Genomic DNA, 22,238 nt, shown 5'->3' with positions numbered 1-22,238 from the left:
ATGGATTGATGATGAACTGGGTGAGGCTTTTTCTCAAAGAAATATGACAAAAGTCTTAGCAGCCAAGTCAAAATTAGAAATTGATGAACAGAATTATAGAACATTACGTAATTATGCAGTTAAATTGAATCGAAGGAAAAAAAAGTTATTTTACAACAATGCTTTTATTGATTGTAAAAATGATTCTAAAAAGGTATGGAACACAGTTAAGGGCTTACTTGGTACATCTATCTCATCATGCCCATCTAGTGTGGAGGTTGACGGGAGAATAATAACAAAACCAGTTGATATTGCCAATCATTTTGGCAATTTTTTTACACAGAAAATTTTATTACTGAGCAACAATGTAGACATACATTATTTCAAACATGTTATTGTCCAATGGATTGATGATCATATTATGAGCAATAAGATCTGTTCTTTTAGTCTACAAACGGTGTCAGTGGAGGAGGTGTTAAACCTATTGAAGTCATTACCTGATGTTAAATCTACAGGTTATGGTCTTATGGACAATTTTTTGCTTCACTGTGCTGCTCCCCAGATTGCAGTTCCACTGAGATACATATTTAATTGGTCACTGGAAAAGGGGATGTTTGCAAATGTATGGAAGCATGCAAAACTGTGTCATATTCCGAAAGACAGCAAAGAACCCATTACTCCTGCTAATAGTCGACCAATTAGTCTACTCCCTACACGCAGTAAGATATTGGAGGGTATTGTGAGTAGACAAATGTGGGAGTACATGGAAAAGAATGATCTGATTACAGCCAATCAGCATGCTTATCGCAAAAACCATTCCACTACCACTGCATTGTTTGACATGACTGATCAGTGGCTCAATGCTATGGATAATGGCACATTTGTAGGTGTACTATTTTTAGATTTAGTGGATAATGAAATCATTTTGACAAAATTAATGCATTATGGTTTTAAGGAGGTAGCATTGAATTGGGTACAGTCATATCTAACTGACAGGAAACAGTCCACCTATATCAATGGCTATTTGTCTTCCCAAAATGTGTTAAACTGTGGAATACCGCAGGGCAGCTGCATTGGGCCACTTCTTTATTTAATATATACCAACAATCTTCCCTATGCCTTGGTTGAAACTCAATCTACTATATTTGCAGATGATACTACAATTTATGCAGCAAGACAATCGGTTCAACAGGTACAGCAGGCATTACAAGGAGATTTGGAGAATAACAGGAAGTGGGTTTGCCAAAACAAACATGTTTTAAACACCAATAAAACCAAAGTTATGTGGGTCTGTTCAACTAGGAAAAGGCCAAAACAGCATGGGATACAATTAAGTATGGGAGGAGTATAAATTGAAGAAGTGGCAGAAACCAAATTATTGGGAGTGCAGCTAGATAACTGCTTATCATGGTCGTCTTAAATAACTAATCTATGTAAAAAATAATATCAATACAGCATGCATAATCAGAAGGATAGCTAAATATTTACCAGGAAATATTATTCAGCAAATAACACAAGTATTTATTGAGAGTCAGGTGAACTACTGTTCGGTGGTCTGGGGAAATGCATCATCAAGTGAAGTTAGGAGACTGCAGAATGCACAGAATAAAGCAGCAAGGATTGTTTTAAGGTGGAGATATGGTTCTTCTGTTGTAGTCATGCGCAGTGTTCTTGGTTGGTCATCAATCGACAAGGTAATTGAAAAAAACATGCTTATTTTATTTATAATATACATCATTTAAAACGGCCAAGTTCTATTCACAACGGTATTCAGTTGGTAAGAGACAGACATTCCGTAAATACTAGGAATAGATTGTCCACCATCTATGCGTTATCCAGACAGAAAAGAGAAATAGGCAAAATAACATTTAGATTTAGAGCAATACAGAAATTGAATAAATTAACTGAGCAATCTAGAAACCTTTCAATATATACATTTAAACATTATTTTAAAACAATTTAAATATAGTATATGGAAATGTTGTGGGATTATAGTTGATGAAGAATCAATATTTTTTTAGATTGAGTATTTAATGGGTCATTATGCTAGTATTATGTATGTTTGTAATAGTGTGTTATATGTGAAAGTGTGTTTGTATTATAAATTGTATTTTAATGTTTAAGGACTCTTAGAAGATTAGTCCAAATGGGGACTAAAAGAGATCCAAAACAAATCAAAACAAGAATCAAATCCCTGTCCAACCTGACAAAGCTTGAGAGGATCTGCAGAGAAGAATGGGAGAAAATCACTGCCAAAGTTGATTGAACAAAGTACAAAGTAAAGGGTCTGAATACTTATGTAAATATTTCATTTTATTGTATTATTCTTTTTGCAAATATTTCAACAACAAAACAGTTTTTGCTTTGTCATTATGGAGTATTGTGTGTAGATTGATGAGAAAAATAAATAATTAAGGCATTTTAGAATACGGCTGTAAGGTAACAAAATGTGTAAAATGTCAAGGGGTCTGAATACTTTCCGAATGCACTGTATATCTATGATCAGCCCCATGTCTTTTACTAGAACCCCAGAAGTGAGCCTTCCAGAATGTCAACTGTCCAGTATCTACAATAGAGCAGAATCCTCTGTGAACTTTTTGATAATTGCAGGGGAGTTCTAAAGTAGACTAGATGTTTGAAAGTGAGGTAAGTGAAGATGGAGGAAGTAGTTTGTGTTTATACCATTACAGGTACATTAGGCTTACCTCTGCTAAACATTAATAGAAGGGAAGCAGGATATGGTCACATTGCGTCTGGTAAAGGTCAATCATGTCTTTGAGAGCTGTTCGAACATATCAGTTTTGTCTGGGTGAAAACTGTTTACACAACAACAACACTCTAAAAAGCAACAGTCCATGATGCGAACTGATACATTCAGGGAATTACAACAGAAACAGAAAGTGCCAGGAGTCATCATCAGAAGCACCATCAGGCTGCCTTGTCGCTCCAGCAGCCCTAATCAGTGCTTTCCTTTCCATCTTGGTTTACCCATGTAAGTCACAGACACCTGCCATGGGCTGCACGAAAGGCATTCCACAAACACTTACAGTGCCTTCAGAATGTAGTCACACCCCTTGTCTTTTTCCCGCCACAAATTGATTGAATTGTCATTTTTTGTCAATTATTTACACAAAATACGCTGTAATGTGTAAGTGGAAGTCAAATTTGAACATTTGTAAAAAAAATACATATAAAAATTAAAGCACTAATATACTGTATCTTGATTAATTAAGTATTCAACCCCCTGAGCCAATACATTTTAAAGTCACCTTTGGCAGAGATTACAGCTGTGAGTCTTTCTGGGTAAGTCTCTAAAAGCTTTGCACACTGGGATTGTATATTAGTTTTTAAATTCTTCATGCTTTGTCAAGTTAGTTGTTTATCATTGCTAAACAGACATGGTCAAGTCTTGCCATAGATTTTCAAGCAAATTTAAGTCAAAACAGTTTTGGTAAGCAACTGTGTATTTGGCTTTGTATTTTAGGTCATTGGTCTGCTGAAAGGTACATTTGTCTCCCAGTGTCTGTTGGAAAGCAGACTGAAACAGATTTTCCTCTAAGATTTTACCTGTGTTTAGCTCTATTTGGTTTATTTTTATCCTAAAAAACGTCCTAGTCCTTGCCGATGACAAACATACCCATAACATGATGCAGCCACCACCATGCTTGAAAATATAAAGAGAGTTACTCAGTGATTTTCCCCAAACATAACAATTTGGATTCAGGACATAAAGTCAATTTCTTTGCCACATTTGTTTTCGCAGTTTTACTTCAGTGCTTTATTGCAAACAGGATGCATGTTTTGGAATATTTGTATTATGTACAAGCTTCCATCTTTTCACTGTCATTTTGGTTAATATTGTGGAGTAATTAAAATGTTGTTAATCCATCCTCAGTGTTCTCCTATCATAGCCATTAAACTCTGTTACTGTTTTAAAGTCACCATTGGCCTCATGGTGAAATCCCTGAGCGGTTCCTTGCTCTCCGGCAACTGAGTTAGGAATGGCGCCTGTATCTTTGTAGTGACTGGGTGTATTGATACACCATCCAAAGTGTAGTTAATAACGTCCTCATGCTCAAAGGGATATTCAATGTCAGTTTTTTTTACCCATCTACCAATAGGTGCCTTTCTTTTCAAGGCATTGGACAACCTCCCTGGTCTTTGTAGTTGAATCTGTGTTTGAAATTCACTGCTTGATAGAGGGACCTTACAGATAATTGTATGTGTGGGGTACAGAGATGAGGTAATCATTCAAAAATCATGTTAAAAACTAATATTTTACACAGAGTGAGTCCATCTCCAACAAGTATTATATGACTTGTCAACCATATTCTACTCCTGAACTTATTTAGGCTTGCCATAACAAAGGGTTTGAATACTTATTGACTAAAGACATTTTAGATTTTAATTTGTATTAATTTCCAAGAACATAATTCAACTTAGACATTATGGTATTGTGGTAGTAAAACAACATCTAAATGTAATCCATTTTAATTGCAGGCTGTAACACAGCAACATTTGCAATAAGTCAAGGGGTGTGAATACTTTTTGAAGGCTTTGTAACTAGATCCAGTCATACAGCAGGACATAAATGGAATTTACATTAGCTGCATCATGTTAATGAATGTATATGGAGATAAATCAAATACCTTTCACTCCCTCTCATTACAGAAATACCATTGAAAATAATTAAGTTATGAATATGTGTGGCTGGTAAGATTACTTTTTCACACATAATATACAAGTATTTCCAGACTCAGAGCTCTTTTGCAACAAGTTCATGGGGATCCTGAGTGGCAAAAAGACATGTTAGCAGAGTTGTCTCAGCCTATGTCCTTTTTCATCATTGTTCACATTTCTCAGAGTGTGTGGTGTCATAATAAACCTGAGAATTTTCACACATCCAGGACCTCTATACCAGGTGGTGTCAGAGGAAGGCCCTAAAAATTGTAAGTACTTTTATATAGTCTCGTTAATATTTTCTTTGGTCTCAATATATTGTACTTTGACAAAAACTACTTCACTTGAGTAATAGCATTTATTAGGACAATTCTTGAGGCATTAAGTTCAAATTCAATTTGTATTTTACTCTTAAGCATTATTCAAAAATAAGGTAACAGTTGAAGTGTACAAAAAATATAGAATAGCCTAACATGGAAAGGGGGATACCTAGTCAGTTGTACATCTGAATGCCTTCAACTGAAATGTGTCTTCTGCATTTAACCCAACCCCTCTGAATCAGAGAGGTGCGGAGGGCTGTCTTAATCGCCCGGGGAACAGTGGAGCTTTTATCCACTCTCTTTCAAAGCCTAAACGTTACCAAATCCTTATCAAATGTGAACATCCAAGGAGTCAAAGTATTACATTATGTTTCAGCCTATGGCTGCTAAAGATGTTACTATTTCTACTGCTTTCCCTATTTCTTTTCCACAGTGATGGCCTTCTCAAGGCAAATGTAGGAGCTGAGCAATTTCTATATTCTGTACTGCTATGTGCCATCAAAGTCTGGTGAAATCACAGAAGCCAAGAGCATTAAGATTGTTATTGTGGGGGAAATCACATTTAAAGTGACACATAAGTGATCATTTAAAGTGATACTGAACTTAAAATCAAAGATGATGGCTGTTTCAAAACTCACATTTTGGAAGGAAAGCCTTCTGTTAAATACAAAAAATGTGTTTTGTCGTAGAAATTCATTGTCATTGTTATTCTTTGTTGTTTTGTTTGGTGTTCAGATTTAATAAAGAATCATGAACACGTACCACTCTGCACCTTGGTCCACTTCTTCCGACGAGCGTTACAGTTTACTATTAATATCAAACAAATCAGGTAAGTATGTAATTTTTCTATCACAGTATATAGCAATTTCCCTGCAATTTCAAGGAACCAACATGGATTGGTACATTCAAAAAATATTGCTTTTGGGGAAAAAACACTTAAAAATGAATCAAAATATAGGTCTTGCAAAATTTTACGAGGTACCTCTTCATATGAAAAAACACAGCATAGTTATTTTAGAGGTAGATAAAAATATAAGAGAACACTTCTAGAAATCCTCTTTCCCTACTTTTACTGTAAATACATTCAAAATACATGAAGGAGGAGATTATGTTCTGCAGTGATGTAACGTACTTAAGTAAAAATATTTTGAAGTACTACTTAAGATGTTATTTTGGGGTATCTGTACTTAACTTTACTATTTATATTTCAATACATTCCTGAAGAAAATATTTTTTTTTACTCTATACATTTTCCCTGACAACCAAAAGTACTTGTTACATTTTGAATGCTTAACAGGATAGGAAAATGGTTAAATTCACACACTTATCAAGAGAACATCCCTGGTCATCCCTACTGCCTCTGATCTGGCGGCCTCACTAAACACAAATGCTTAATTTGTAAATATTTCTGAGTGTTGAAGTGTGCTCCTGGCTCTCTGTAAATAAAAACACAACAAGAAAATGGTGCCATGTGGTTTGCTTAATATAAGGAATTTGAAATGATTTATACTTACTTTTGATACTTAAGTATATTTTAGCAATTATATTTAAATCCAAATACTTCTTGACTTTTACTCAAGCAGTAATTTACTGGCTGACTTTTACTTGAGTCATTTTCTATTAAGGTATTTTACTTTTAAACAAGTATAACAATTGGGTACTTTCCCCCACCACTGATGTTCTATCCTTTCATCCACATCACTCAAATGTCTCAGATCTTTAATTGATTTACAACCCGTGACAGTCAATGTTTTTCAAGAGGTTGAAACCAAGGGTCTTTTTTCTTGTCTACTACTAAACACCCCAATCATGCAGATACTGTATAGCTCTCCCATGGCTAGTGAACCCAGGACAGGAGAATAGGCTACCTCCATCATGAGAGCATGATTCCTAATCACCTCCACCACACAGAGGCCAGGCTATTGAGTTCAAAGTACTTCAGCCCCCATAACAAATAGTTATCAAATCCCTAAACTCCCTATCCAGCTATCTGTTCAACATCCGCCCACAATAACAAAATATGTGAGCTGGCCACTGCATAACCTATTCAAGGAATAGGAAAACAAATGCTTGTTGCAAGGTCAGATATACAGTGCCTTGCGAAAGTATTCGGCCCCCTTGAACTTTGCGACCTTTTGCCACATTTCAGGCTTCAAACATAAAGATATAAAATTGTATTTTTTTGTGAAGAATCAACAACAAGTGGGACACAATCATGAAGTGGAACGACATTTATTGGATATTTCAAACTTTTTTAACAAATCAAAAACTGAAAAATTGAGCGTGCAAAATTATTTAGCCCCCTTAAGTTAATACTTTGTAGCGCCACCTTTTGCTGCGATTACAGCTGTAAGTCGCTTGGGGTATGTCTCTATCAGTTTTGCACATCGAAAGACTGACATTTTTTCCCATTCCTCCTTGCAAAACAGCTCGAGCTCAGTGAGGTTGGTTGGAGAGCATTTGTGAACAGCAGTTTTCAGTTCTTTCCACAGATTCTCGATTGGATTCAGGTCTGGACTTTGACTTGGCCATTCTAACACCTGGATATGTTTATTTTTGAACCATTCCATTGTAGATTTTGCTTTATGTTTTGGATCATTGTCTTGTTGGAAGACAAATCTCCGTCCCAGTCTCAGGTCTTTTGCAGACTCCATCAGGTTTTCTTCCAGAATGGTCCTGTATTTGGCTCCATCCATCTTCCCATCAATTTTAACCTCTTACACTTATGGTGGCGCTATTTCATTTTTGGAAGAAAAACGTTCCCGTTTTAAACAAGATATTTTGTCACAAAAAGATGCTGACTATGCATATAATTGCTACTGTTCTCTGAAGAAATACAAATATCTTCTCTGTGCGTGCCCTTTAACGTGAGCTTCAGGCAAAACCAAGATGACTTGGCATCCAGGAAATGACAAGGATTTTTGAGGCTCTGTCTTTCATGATCTCCTTATATGGCTGTGAACGCAAGAGGAATGAGTCTGCCCTTTCTGTCGTTTCCCCAAGGTGTCTGCAGCATTGTGACGTATTTGTAGGCAGATCGTTGGAAGATTGACCATAAGAGACCACATTTACCACGTGTCCGCCCGGTGTCCTGCGCCGAAATTGGTGCGCAAAAGTCACCTGCCAGTATTTTTCCATGGGGCACAGAGAGAGAAGCAAGCTTCCACGAACTGCATGTCAATGAAGAGATATGTGAAAAAACACCTTGAGGATTGATTCCAAACAACGTTTGCCATGTTTCGGTCGATATTATGTAGTTAATCCGGAAAAAGTTTCACGTTGTAGGTGACTGCATTTTCAGTTCGTTTCGGTAACAGAAAACGGAACGATTTCTCCTACACACAGACGCTTTCAGGAAACACTGCATTTGGTATGTGGCTGGGAGTCTCCTCATTGAAAACATTAGAAGCTCTTCAAAGGTAAATGATTTTATTTATTTGGTTATCTGGCTTTTGTGAAAATGTTGCGTGCTACATGCTACACAAAATGCTATGCTAGCTTTGCATACTCTTACACAAATTAGTCAATTTCTATGGTTCAAAAGCATATTTTGAAAATCTGAGATGACAGTGTTGTTAAGAAAAGGCTAAGCTTGAGAGCAAACGCATTATTTTAATTTTATTTGCGATTTTCAGAAATCGTTAACGTTGTGTTATGCTAATGAGCCTGAGGCTTAGTCACAATCCCGGATCCGGGATGGGGAGTTTCAAGAGGTTAACCATCTTCCCTGTCCCTGCTGAAGAAAAGCAGGCCCAAACCATGATGCTGCCACCACCATGTTTGACAGTGGGGATGGTGTGTTCAGGGTGATGAGCTGTGTAGCTTTTACGCCAAACATAACGTTTTGCATTGTTGCCAAAAAGTTCAATTTTGGTTTCATCTGAACAGAGCACCTTCTTCCACATGTTTGGTGTGTCTCCCAGGTGGCTTGTGGCAAACTTTAAACGACACTTTCTATGGATATCTTTAAGAAATGGCTTTCTTCTTGCCACTCTTCCATAAAGGCCAGATTTGTGCAATATACGACTGATTGTTGTCCTATGGACAGAGTCTCCCACCTCAGCTGTAGATCTCTGCAGTTCATCCAGAGTGATCATGGGCCTCTTGGCTGCATCTCTGATCAGTCTTCTCCTTGTATGAGCTGAAAGTTTAGAGGGATGGCCAGGTCTTGGTAGATTTGCAGTGGTCTGATACTCCTTCCATTTCAATATTATCGCTTGCACAGTGCTCCTTGGGATGTTTAAAGCTTGGGAAATCTTTTTGTATCCAAATCCGGCTTTAAACTTCTTCACAACAGTATCTCGGACCTTCCTGGTGTGTTCCTTGTTCTTCATGATGCTCTCTGCGCTTTTAACGGACCTCTGAGACTATCACAGTGCAGGTGCATTTATACGGAGACTTGATTACACACAGGTGGATTCTATTTATCATCATTAGTCATTTAGGTCAACATTGGATCATTCAGAGATCCTCACTGAACTTCTGGAGAGAGTTTGCTGCACTGAAAGTAAAGGGGCTGAATAATTTTGCACGCCCAATGTTTCAGTTTTTGATTTGTTAAAAAAGTTTGAAATATCCAATAAATGTCGTTCCACTTCATGATTGTGTCCCACTTGTTGTTGATTCTTCACAAAAAAATACAGTTTTATATATTTATGTTTAAAGCCTGAAATGTGGCAAAAGGTCGCAAAGTTCAAGGGGGCCGAATACTTTCGCAAAGGCACTGTATGTGCCCTCGTTGCCCCTCATACAACTAATGATGTGCACGAAGGAGGATCCATGGCACAACTTCGCTATAGCAATGACACAACACATCAAAAGCCACAAGTTAATAGCAGAGCAGATATCTAGGTGGGTGTTAGCCTAATGGATTAAGCAAACTATATTTAAAATCAAATTAAGCCTTTGGCATTCCTCTGGAGGTAGAAGTGTGGGTTGAAGTGAGATGTTATTTATAGCAAGTTCATTTCAGGATAGACATAATTTGACCCGGTGAAAATCTGTTTGATAAACAGAGGCTTTTTACAAAAAACGACACGAGAAACTCGGGATGGTTTCTAGGATACTAACAACATCATTATGACAGTCCTCAATTAACAGCATTTGACTATTCAATGTTAGCTCCCCACAGACTGTAAATGCTATATAGTAAGTAATGCATACAATCACAAAACGGCAGCAAAGAAAAAGGACACTAATGAATTTTGACTTTACAAAGCTGAGTAGCCAACGTAATATATTCCATAATAATATGCACTGTCAAAAACTCATATGAATGGAAATCAGCATGACTAATACTGCTGTCATCAGAGTCTCTGCCTGGTCCAGATAGCCTGTGGGAGGGAAAATGATTGACTGTGGCCAAACCTGCAGGTCCGCTCTTCTGGGAAAGTAAATCTGCCAGCCAGCCTCCCTTTCTAGGCTGATTGCATTCAAGCCTGCAATCTTATACCGGAGTGATGGCACAGAAAGTCAATAGAGGAACAATGTTGGTAAGCAGTGACCCCCAACCTACCATTCCCAGGAGTTCGCATCACCCGGTATTATGTAGGACAGTGGCAGTCATGACATTTAAGATGAGGGAAGACTATTTTTCATGATCATGGCATTATTTCTATTACAGCATATTGGATGACTGTCATTCACAGTCCATTCAGCCAGCTGAATGTAACATTGATGGGTTAAGTCTACTTCATGATACTCACATTTTCCCTATACCCATCATGAGGTTGCTACATCCTAGCCTATGAATTAAAGTTAACAACCTAAACTACCGGTGAAAAGTTTTAGAACACCTACTTATTCAAGGGTTTTCTTTTTCTACTATTTTCTACATTGTAGAATAATAGAGAGGACATCAAAACTATGAAATAACACATAGAAACATGTCGTAACCAAAAAAGTGGTAAACAAAAAATATAAAATATATTTTATATTTGAGATTGTTCAAATAGCCAACCTTTGCCTTGACGACAGCTTTGCACACTCTTGGCATTCTCTCAACCAGCTTCATGAGGATGAGGTCGTCACCTGGAATTCATTTCAATAACAGATGTTCCTTCTTGAAACCTGTTGGTACTAGGGGGCAGTGTCTTTATATTTTGAAAAAAAACGTTCCCGTTTTAAACGGGATATTTTGTCAGGAAAAGATGCTAGAATATGCATATAATTGACGGCTTTGAATAGAAAACACTCTAACGTTTCCCAAACCGTAAATATATTGTCTGTGAGTATAACAGAACCAATCCAATCCGGAAGTGCCCCAGATTTTGAAAGCGCTGCGTTCCAATGACTCCCTATTCAGCTGTGAATGTACATTCCACGAGCTTACGCTTTCTACGTATTCCCCAAGGTGTCTACAGCATTGTTACGTAGTTTCTGTTGAAGAATAGCCGTAGGCGGCCACATTGCGTAAGTGGTCACATGGTGGCTCCGAGAGAGATTCTCGCATAAAATATAGAGGTAGCCAGTACTCCAATCGGTCCTAGTGAAAAACGAATTGTCCCAACGGATATATTATCGAATAGATATTAGAAAAACACCTTGAGGATGGATTCTAAACAATGTTTGCCATGTTTCTGTCGATATTATGGCGCTAATTTGGAATATTTTTCAGCGTTGTGGTGACCGCAATTTCCGGGCGATTTCTCAGCCAAAGGTGAAGAACAAAAGGAGCTATTTCGCCTACAAAAATAATATTTTGGGAAAAAAATGAACTTTGGCTGTCTACCTGGGAGTCTCGTGAGTGAAAACATCCGAAGTTCATCAAAGGTAAACGATTTTATTGCTTTTCTGATTTCCGTGACAAGGTTGCCTTCTGCTAGCAAGGCATAATGCTATGCTAGGCTATTGATAAACTTACACAAATGCCTGTCTAGCGTTGGCTGTGAAGCATATTTTGAAAATCTGAGATGACAGGGTGATTAACAAAAGGCTAAGCTGTGTCTCAATATTTCATTTGTGATTTTCATGAATAGGAATATTTTCTAGGGATATTTATGTCTGTTGCGTTATGCTAATTAGTTTCAGCCGATGATTACGCTCCCGCATGCGGGTTTGGGAGTCACGAAAGGTATAACTGCACTGTCCAATTTACAGTAGCTATTACTGTGTAAAAATGCCATGCTATTGTTTGAGGAGAGCTCCTAACCACAACACTTTTTTTCACCGCGGTAGGTTTGATAAATTCACCTCTGAAGATGTAATGTGTAACTTACTTACATTCTGAAATCTTGCACTGATTTATCAACCAAAGGGTCCCAGAGATAACACAAAGTGTCGTTTTGTTAGATAAAATCCTTTTTCATATTCTAAAAAGGTCCATATAGCATGCACGATCGATTTTGTATTTCCATTCGTTCAGTTTAAAAAGAAGGAAGCTGTGAAAATCTAACCCTAAACAATGTTTCAACCAGTCAAATCATGTTCGTATTTTTTTCTCAGAGCCTAGAACGTAACCAGACTTCACTATATCATTAGGGGTGTAGTATATCCTATAGGACACCAAATTTGGTCAGAGAGCGACGCCTTCATGTTACACCGATGACGCGGCCGTACTTCACTCGATCGACTGTAACTTTGTCAAATAACCACCACTCTGGGTCAAACAAAGCTAGCTAGATAGCCAATGAGCTGGGCTTCACAGGAAACCCCATATATGTTGCAAAATGTAGCTGCTAACCTTGTGCGACAGCAAGGCTTTTCCTTTTGGATAGAAATGCTAAGAATATGGAGCGTTATGAAGTCTTAAACTGGTTGTTTGCAAATGTTGAATTTATAATATGGCTACTATTACTGGAAAAGCTAAATCAAAGTCCAAGTATACAGATTTGTCAATATTCTTGCAGAAAAATGGAATGTGAATGTAAATGTCTCCTTTACAATTTGCCCAAATGTACCTGGGTGAGTTCAAACAAAAATGTCATGTAGTTTGCTCATACTTCAAGTTATCTGTCTGAAACTTTGCACATACACTGCTGCCATCTTGTGGACACCATCGGAATTACAACCAGCTTGATGGCTAGATGTGGGACCTTTCTGTTGCCATAAAATAAATGGTGTTTTTTTTTCTTTGTATTTTCTTCAACCATATCTATTGTGTTATATTCTCATACATTCAATTCACATTTCCAGAAAGTGTTTCCTTTCAAATAGTACCAAGAATATGCATACCCTTCCGGGCCTGAGCGACAGGTAGTTCAATTTGGGTATGTCATTTTTGGTGAAAATTGAAAAAAGGGGCTATCCCTAGGAAGCTCTTTAATTATTAGTTTTCCTGATCTCTTACTTTTTTAAAGGTATTTTCTTAACTGCATTGTTGGTTAAGGGCTTCTAAGTAAGCATTTCACTGTAAAGTCTACACCTTTTTGTATTCGGTGCATGTGAAAAAATACAATTTGATTTGATTCTACTGCTTGCATCAGTCACACACACACCCTTCTTGCTCACCCACACACACACACACCCTCCTTGCTCACCCACACACACACATACACCCTCCTTGCTCGCCCACACACACACACACACCCTCGTGGCTCGCTCCCACACACACACATACACCCTCCTTGATCGCCCACACACACACACACACCCTCCTTGCTCGCCCACACACACACACACACACTCCTTTGCTCGCCCACACACACACACACACCCTCCTTGCTCGCCCACACACACACACCCTCCTTGCTCGCCCACACACACACACGCCCTCCTTGCTCGCCCACACACACACAGACACGCTCCTTGCTCGCCCACACACACACACACACACCCTCCTTGCTCGCCCACACAAACACACCCTCCTTGCTCACCCACACACACACACACACCCTCCTTGCTCGCCCACACACACACACCCTCCTTGCTCGCCCACATACACACACACCCTCCTTGCTCGCCCACAGACACACCCTCCTTGCTCGCCCACACACACCCTCCTTGCTCACCCACACACACACACCATCCTTGCTCAACCACACACACACCCTCCTTGCTCGTCCACACACACACACCCTCCTTGCTCGCCCAAACACACACTCTCCTTGCTCGCCCCCACACACACCCTCCTGGCTCGCCCCCACACACACCCTCCTGGCTCGCCCCCACACACACCCTCCTGGCTCGCCCCCACACACACACACTCCTGGCTCGCCCACACACACCCTCCTGGTTCGCCCACACACACACACACACCCTCCTGGCTCGCCCACACACACACACACACCCTCCTTGCTCGCCCACACACACACACCCTCCTTGCTCACCCACACACACACCCTCCTTGCTCGCCCACACACACACACCCTCCTTGCGCGCCCACACACACACACCCTCCTTGCTCGCCCACACTCGCCCACACACACACACTCTCCTTGCTCGCCCACACACACATCCACCTTGCTCGCCCACACACACACACCTCCTTGCTCGCCCACACACACACCCTCCTTGCTCGCCCACACACACACACCCTCCTTGCTCGCCCACACACACACCCTCCTTGCTCGCCCACACACAAACACCCTCCTTGCTCGCCCACACATACACACCCTCCTTGATCGCCCACATACACACACACCCTCCTTGCTTGCCCACACACACACACACCCTCCTTGCTCGCACACACACACACACACACACACACACCCTCCTTGCTCGCCCACACACACACACCCTCCTTGCTCGCCCACACACACACACACCCCATCCTTGCTCGCCCACACACACACACACCCTCCTTGCTCGCCCACACACACACACCCTCCTTGCTCGCCCCACACACACACCCTCCTTGCTCGCCCACACACACCCCCTCACACACACCCTCCTTGCTCGCTCCTTGCCCCCACACACACCTCCTGGCTCGCCCACACACACCCTCCTGGCTCGCCCCCACACACACCTGGCTCGCCCACACACACACCTCCTGGCTCGCCCACACACACACACACACCCTCCTGGCTCGCCCACACACACACACACACACTCCTTGCTCGCCCACACACACACACCCTCCTTGCTCGCCCACACACACACACACCACACCCTCCTTGCTCGCCCACACACACACACACACACACCCTCCTTGCTCGCCCCACACACACACCTCCTTGCTATCCCACACACACACCCTCCTTGCTCACCCACACACACACACACACCCTCCTTGCTCGCCCACACACACACACCCTCCTTGCTCGCCCACACACACACACACCCTCCTTGCTCGCCCACACACACACACACCCTCCTGGCTCGCCCCCACACACCCTCCTTGCTCTCCCACACACACCCCTCCTGGCTCGCCCACACACACACCCCCTTGGCTCGCCCACACACACACCCTCTTGGCTCGCCCACAAACACACTCTCCCCTTGCTCGCCCACACACACACCCTCCTTGTTCGCCCCACACACACCACACACACCCTCCTTGCTCGCCCACACACACACACCCTCCTTGCTCGCCCACACACACACCCCTCCTTGATCGCCCACACACACACACCCTCCTTGCTCGCCCCCACACACACACCCTCCTTGCTCGCCCACACACACACACACACACACACCCTCCTTGCTCGCCCCCACACACACCCTCCTTGCTCGCCCCCACACACACCCTCCTGGCTCGCCCCCACACACACCCTCCTGGCTCGCCCCCACACACACCCACTCCTGGCTCGCCCACACACAAACCCTCCTGGCTCGCCCACACACACCCCTCCGCCCCCACACACACACACACACACACCCTCCTGGCTCGCCCACACACACACACACCCTCCTTGCTCGCCCACACACACACACACACACACACCCTCCTTGCTCGCCCACACACACACACCTCCTTGCTCGCCCACACACACACCCTCCTTGCTCGCCCACACACACACACACACCCCTCCTTGCTCGCCCACACACACACACACCCTCCTTGCTCGCCCACATACACATACACCCTCCTTGCTCGCCCACACACACACCCTCCTTGCTCGCCCACACACACCCCTCCTTGCTCGCCCACACACACACCATCCTTGCTCAACCACACACACACCCTCCTTGCTCGCCCACACACACACACCCTCCTTGCTCGCCCAAACACACACTCTCCTTGCTCGCCCCCACACACCCCTCCTGGCTCCCCCCACACACACCCTCCTGGCTCGCCCCCACAAACACCCTCCTGGCTCGCCCCACAAACCCACACACACACACTCCTGGCTCGCCCACACACACACCTCCTGGTTCGCCCACACACACACACACACCCCCTGGCTCGCCCACACACACACACACCCTCCTTGCTCGCCCACACACACACACCCTCATTGCTCACCCACACACACACACCCTCCTTGCTCGCCCACACACACACACCCTCCTTGCTCGCCCACACACACACACCCTCCTTGCTCGCCCACACTCGCCCACACACACACCCTCCTTGCTCGCCCACACACACATCCTCCTTGCTCGCCCACACACACACACCCTCCTTGCTCGCCCACACACACACACCCTCCTTGCTCGCCCACACACACACACCCTCCTAGCTCGCCCACACACACACACCCTCCTTGCTCGCCCACACACACACACACCTCCCTTGCTCGCCCACACACACACACCCTCCTGGCTCGCCCCCACACACACCCTCTTGGCTCGCCCCCACACACACCCTCCTGGCTCGCCCCCACACACACCTCCTGGCTCGCCCACACACAAACCCTCCTGGCTCGCCCACACACACACCCTCCGTGTTCGCCCACACACACACACACACCCCTCCTGGCTCGCCCACACACACACACACCCTCCTTGCTCGCCCACACACACACACACTCCTCCTTGCTCGCCCACACACACACACCTCCTTGCTCGCCCACACACACACCCTCCTTGCTCGCCCACACACACACCCTCCTTGCTCGCCCACACACACACACACCCTCCTTGCTCGCCCACATACACACACACCCTCCTTGCTCGCCCACACACACACCCTCCTTGCTCGCCCACACACACACGCCCTCCTTGCTCGCCCACACACACACACCCTCCTTGCTCAACCACACACACACCCTCCTTGCTCGCCCACCACACACACCCTCCTGGCTCCCCCCACACACACCCTCCTGGCTCGCCCCACAACACACACCCTCCTGGCTCGCCCACACACACACCCTCCTGGCTCGCCCCACACACACACCACTCCTGGCTCGCCCACACACACACACACCCCTCCTGGCTCGCCCACACACACACACACCTCCTTGCTCGCCCCACACACACACACCACACACACACCCTCCTTGCTCGCCCACACACACACACCCTCCTTGCTCACCCACACACACACACCCTCCTTGCTCACACCACACCTCCTTTGCTCGCCCACACACACACACCCTCCTTGCTCGCCCAAACACACACCCTCCTTGCTCGCCCACACACACACCCCTCCTGGCTCGCCCCCACACACACCCTCCTGGCTCGCCCACACACACACCCTCCTGGCTCGCCCACACACACACACACACCCTCCTGGCTCGCCCACACACACACACACACCTCCTGGCTCGCCCACACACACACACCTCCTTTGCTCGCCCACACACACACACACCTCCTTGCTCGCCCACACACACACACCCTCCTTGCTCGCCCACACACACACACCCTCCTTGCTCGCCCACACACACACAACCTCCTTGCTCGCCCACACTCGCCCACACACACACACCCTCCTTGCTCGCCCACACACACACACATCCTCCTTGCTATCCCACACACACACACCCTCCTTGCTCGCCCACACACACACACCCTCCTTGCTCGCCCACACACACACACCCTCCTTGCTCGCCCACACACACACACCCTCCTTGCTCGCCCACACACACACACCCTCCTTGCTCGCCCACACACACACACCCTCCTGGCTCGCCCACACCCCCCTCCTTGCTCTCCCACACACACCCCCTCCTGGCTCGCCCACACACACACCCCCTCTTGGCTCGCCCACACACAAACACCCTCTTGGCTCGCCCACAAACACACTCTCCCCTTGCTCGCTCACACACACACCCTCCTTGCTCGCCCACACACACACCCTCCTTGCTCGCCCACACACACACCCTCCTTGCTCGCCCACACACACACCCTCCTTGCTCGCCCACACACACACACCCTCCTTGATCGCCCACACACACACACCCTCCTTGCTCGCCCACACACACACACCCTCCTTGCTCGCCCACACACACACACCCTCCTTGCTCGCCCACACACACACACCCTCCTTGCTCGCCCCCACACACACCCTCCTTGCTCGCCCCCACACACACCCTCCTGGCTCGCCCCCACACACACCCTCCTGGCTCGCCCCCACACACACCCTCCTGGCTCGCCCACACACAAACCCTCCTGGCTCGCCCACACACACACCCTCCGTGTTCGCCCACACACACACACACACACACCCTCCTGGCTCGCCCACACACACACACACCCTCCTTGCTCGCCCACACACACACACACACACACCCTCCTTGCTCGCCCACACACACACACCCTCCTTGCTCGCCCACACACACACCCTCCTTGCTCGCCCACACACACACACACACACCCTCCTTGCTCGCCCACACACACACACACCCCCTTTGCTCGCCCACATACACACACCCTCCTTGCTCGCCCACACACACACCCTCCTTGCTCGCCCACACACCCCTGCTTGCTCGCCCACACACACACACCATCCTTGCTCAACCACACACACACCCTCCTTGCTCGTCCACACACACACACCCTCCTTGCTCGCCCAAACACACACTCTCCTTGCTCGCCCCCACACACACCCTCCTGGCTCGCCCCCACACACACCCTCCTGGCTCGCCCCCACAAACACCCTCCTGGCTCGCCCCCACAAACACCCTCCTGGCTCGCCCACACACACACACCCCTGGCTCGCCCACACACACCCTCCTGGTTCGCCCACACACACACACACACCTCCTGGCTCGCCCACACACACACACACCCCCTCCTTGCTCGCCCACACACACACACACCCTCATTGCTCACCCACACACACACACCCTCCTTGCTCGCCCACACACACACCCCTCCTTGCGCGCCCACACACACACACCCTCCTTGCTCGCCCACTCTCGCCCACACACACACACTCTCCTTGCTCGCCCACACACACACATCCTCCTTGCTCGCCCACACACACACACCCTCCTTGCTCACACACACACACACCCTCCTTGCTCTCCCACACACACACACCCTCCTTGCTCGCCCACACACACACACACCCTCCTTGCTCGCCCACACACACACACCTCCTTGCTCGCCCCCACACACACCCTCCTGGCTCGCCCCCACACACACCCTCCTGGCTCGCCCCCACACACACCCTCCTGGCTCGCCCCCACACACACCCTCCTGGCTCGCCCACACACAAACCCTCCTGGCTCGCCCACACACACACCCTCCGTGTTCGCCCACACACACACACACACACCCTCCTGGCTCGCCCACACACACACACACCCTCCTTGCTCGCCCACACACACACACACACACACCCTCCTTGCTCGCCCACACACACACACCCTCCTTACTCGCCCACACACACACACCCTCCTTGCTCGCCCACACACACACACACCCTCCTTGCTCGCCCACACACACACACACCCTCCTTGCTCGCCCACACACACACACACCCTCCTTGCTCGCCCACACACACACCTCCTTGCTCGCCCACACACACCTCCTTGCTCGCCCACACACACACACCATCCTTTCTCAACCACACACACACCCTCCTTGCTCGCCCACACACACACACCCTCCTTGCTCGCCCAAACACACACTCTCCTTGCTCGCCCCCACACACACCCTCCTGGCTCGCCCCCACACACACCCTCCTGGCTCGCCCCACTCACACCCTCCTGGCTCGCCCACACACACACCCTCCTGGCTCGCCCACACACACACACACCCTCCTGGTTCGCCCACACACACACACACACACACCCCTCCTGGCTCGCCCACACACACACACCCTCCTTGCTCGCCCACACACACACACACCCTCCTTGCTCGCCCACACACACACACCCTCCTTGCTCGCCCACACACACACACCCTCCTTGCTCACCCACACACACACCCTCCTTGCTCACACACACACACACCCTCCTTGCCCACACACACACACCCCTTGCTCGCCCACACACACACACACCACCTTGCTCGCCCACACACCACCCTCTTGGCTCGCCCACAAACACACTCTCCCCTTGCTCGCTCACACACACACCCTCCTTGTTCGCCCACACACACACCCTCCTTGCTCGCCCACACACACACCTCCTTGCTCGCCCACACACACACCTTACACCCACACACACACCCTCCTTGCTCGCCCACACACACACACCCTCCTTGATCGCCCACACACACACACCCTCCTTGCTCGCCCACACACACACACCCTCCTTGCTCGCCCACACACACACACCCTCCTTGCTCGCCCCCACACACACCCTCCTTGCTCGCCCCCACACACACCCTCCTGGCTCGCCCCACACACACCCTCCTGGCTCGCCCCCACACACACCCTCCTGGCTCGCCCACACACAAACCCTCCTGGCTCGCCCACACACACACCCTCCGTGCTCGCCCACACACACACACACACCCTCCTGGCTCGCACACACACACACACACACACCCTCCTTGCTCGCCCACACACACACACACACCCTCCTTGCTCGCCCACACACACACACCCTCCTTGCTCGCCCACACACACACCCTCCTTGCTCGCCCACACACACACACACACACCCTCCTTGCTCGCCCACACACACACACACCCTCCTTGCTCGCCCACACACACACACCCTCCTTGCTCGCCCACACACAAACACCCTCTTGGCTCGCCCACAAACACACTCCCCCCCTTGCTCGCTCACACACACACCCTCCTTGTTCGCCCACACACACACCCTCCTTGCTCGCCCACACACACACCCTCCTTGCTCGCCCACACACACACACCCTCCTTGCGCCCACACACACACACCCTCCTTGCTCGCCCACACACACACACCCTCCTTGATCGCCCACACACACACACCCTCCTTGCTCGCCCACACACACACACCCTCCTTGCTCGCCCACACACACACACCCTCCTTGCACGCCCCCACACACACCCTCCTTGCTCGCCCCCACACACACCCTCCTGGCTCGCCCCCACACACACCCTCCTGGCTCGCCCCCACACACACCTTCCTGGCTCGCCCACACAAAACCCTCCTGGCTCGCCCACACACACACCCTCCGTGTTCCACACACACACACACACACCTCCTGGCTCGCACACACACACACACACCCTCCTTTGCTCGCCCACACACACACACACCACACCCTCCTTGCTCGCCCACACACACACACCCTCCTTGCTTTCGCCCACACACACACCCTCCTTGCTCGCCCACACACACACACACACACCCTCCTTGCTCGCCCACACACACACACACCCTCCTTGCTCGCCCACATACACATACACCTCCTTGCTCGCCCACACACACACCCTCCTTGCTCGCCCACACACACACCCTCCTTGCTCGCCCACACACACCCTCCTTGCTCGCCCACACACACACCATCCTTGCTCAACCACACACACACCCTCCTTGCTCGTCCACACACACACACCCTCCTTGCTCGCCCAAACACACACTCTCCTTGCTCGCCCCCACACACACCCTCCTGGCTCGCCCCCACACACACCCTCCTGGCTCGCCCCCACAAACACCCTCCTGGCTCGCCCCCACAAACACCCTCCTGGCTCGCCCACACACACACACACCCTGGCTCGCCCACACACACCCTCCTGGTTCGCCCACACACACACACACTCCTGGCTCGCCCACACACACACACACACCCTCCTTGCTCGCCCACACACACACACCCCTCCTTGCTCGCCCACACACACACACCCCTCCTTGCGCGCCCCACACACACACCCTCCTTGCTCGCCCACACTCGCCCACACACACACACTCTCCTTGCTCGCCCACACACACACACCCTCCTTGATCGCGCCCACACACACACACCCTCCTTGCTCGCCCACACACACACACACCCTCCTTGCTCGCCCACACACACACACCCTCCTTGCTCGCCCACACACACACCCTCCTTGCT

The sequence above is a fragment of the Oncorhynchus masou genome, chromosome 5 (genome assembly GCF_036934945.1).
Source record: "Oncorhynchus masou masou isolate Uvic2021 chromosome 5, UVic_Omas_1.1, whole genome shotgun sequence".
NCBI classification, from domain to species: Eukaryota; Metazoa; Chordata; class Actinopteri; order Salmoniformes; family Salmonidae; genus Oncorhynchus; species Oncorhynchus masou.
The sequence above is the reverse complement of the archived record's forward strand: the minus strand, read 5'-3'. Positions refer to the sequence as shown.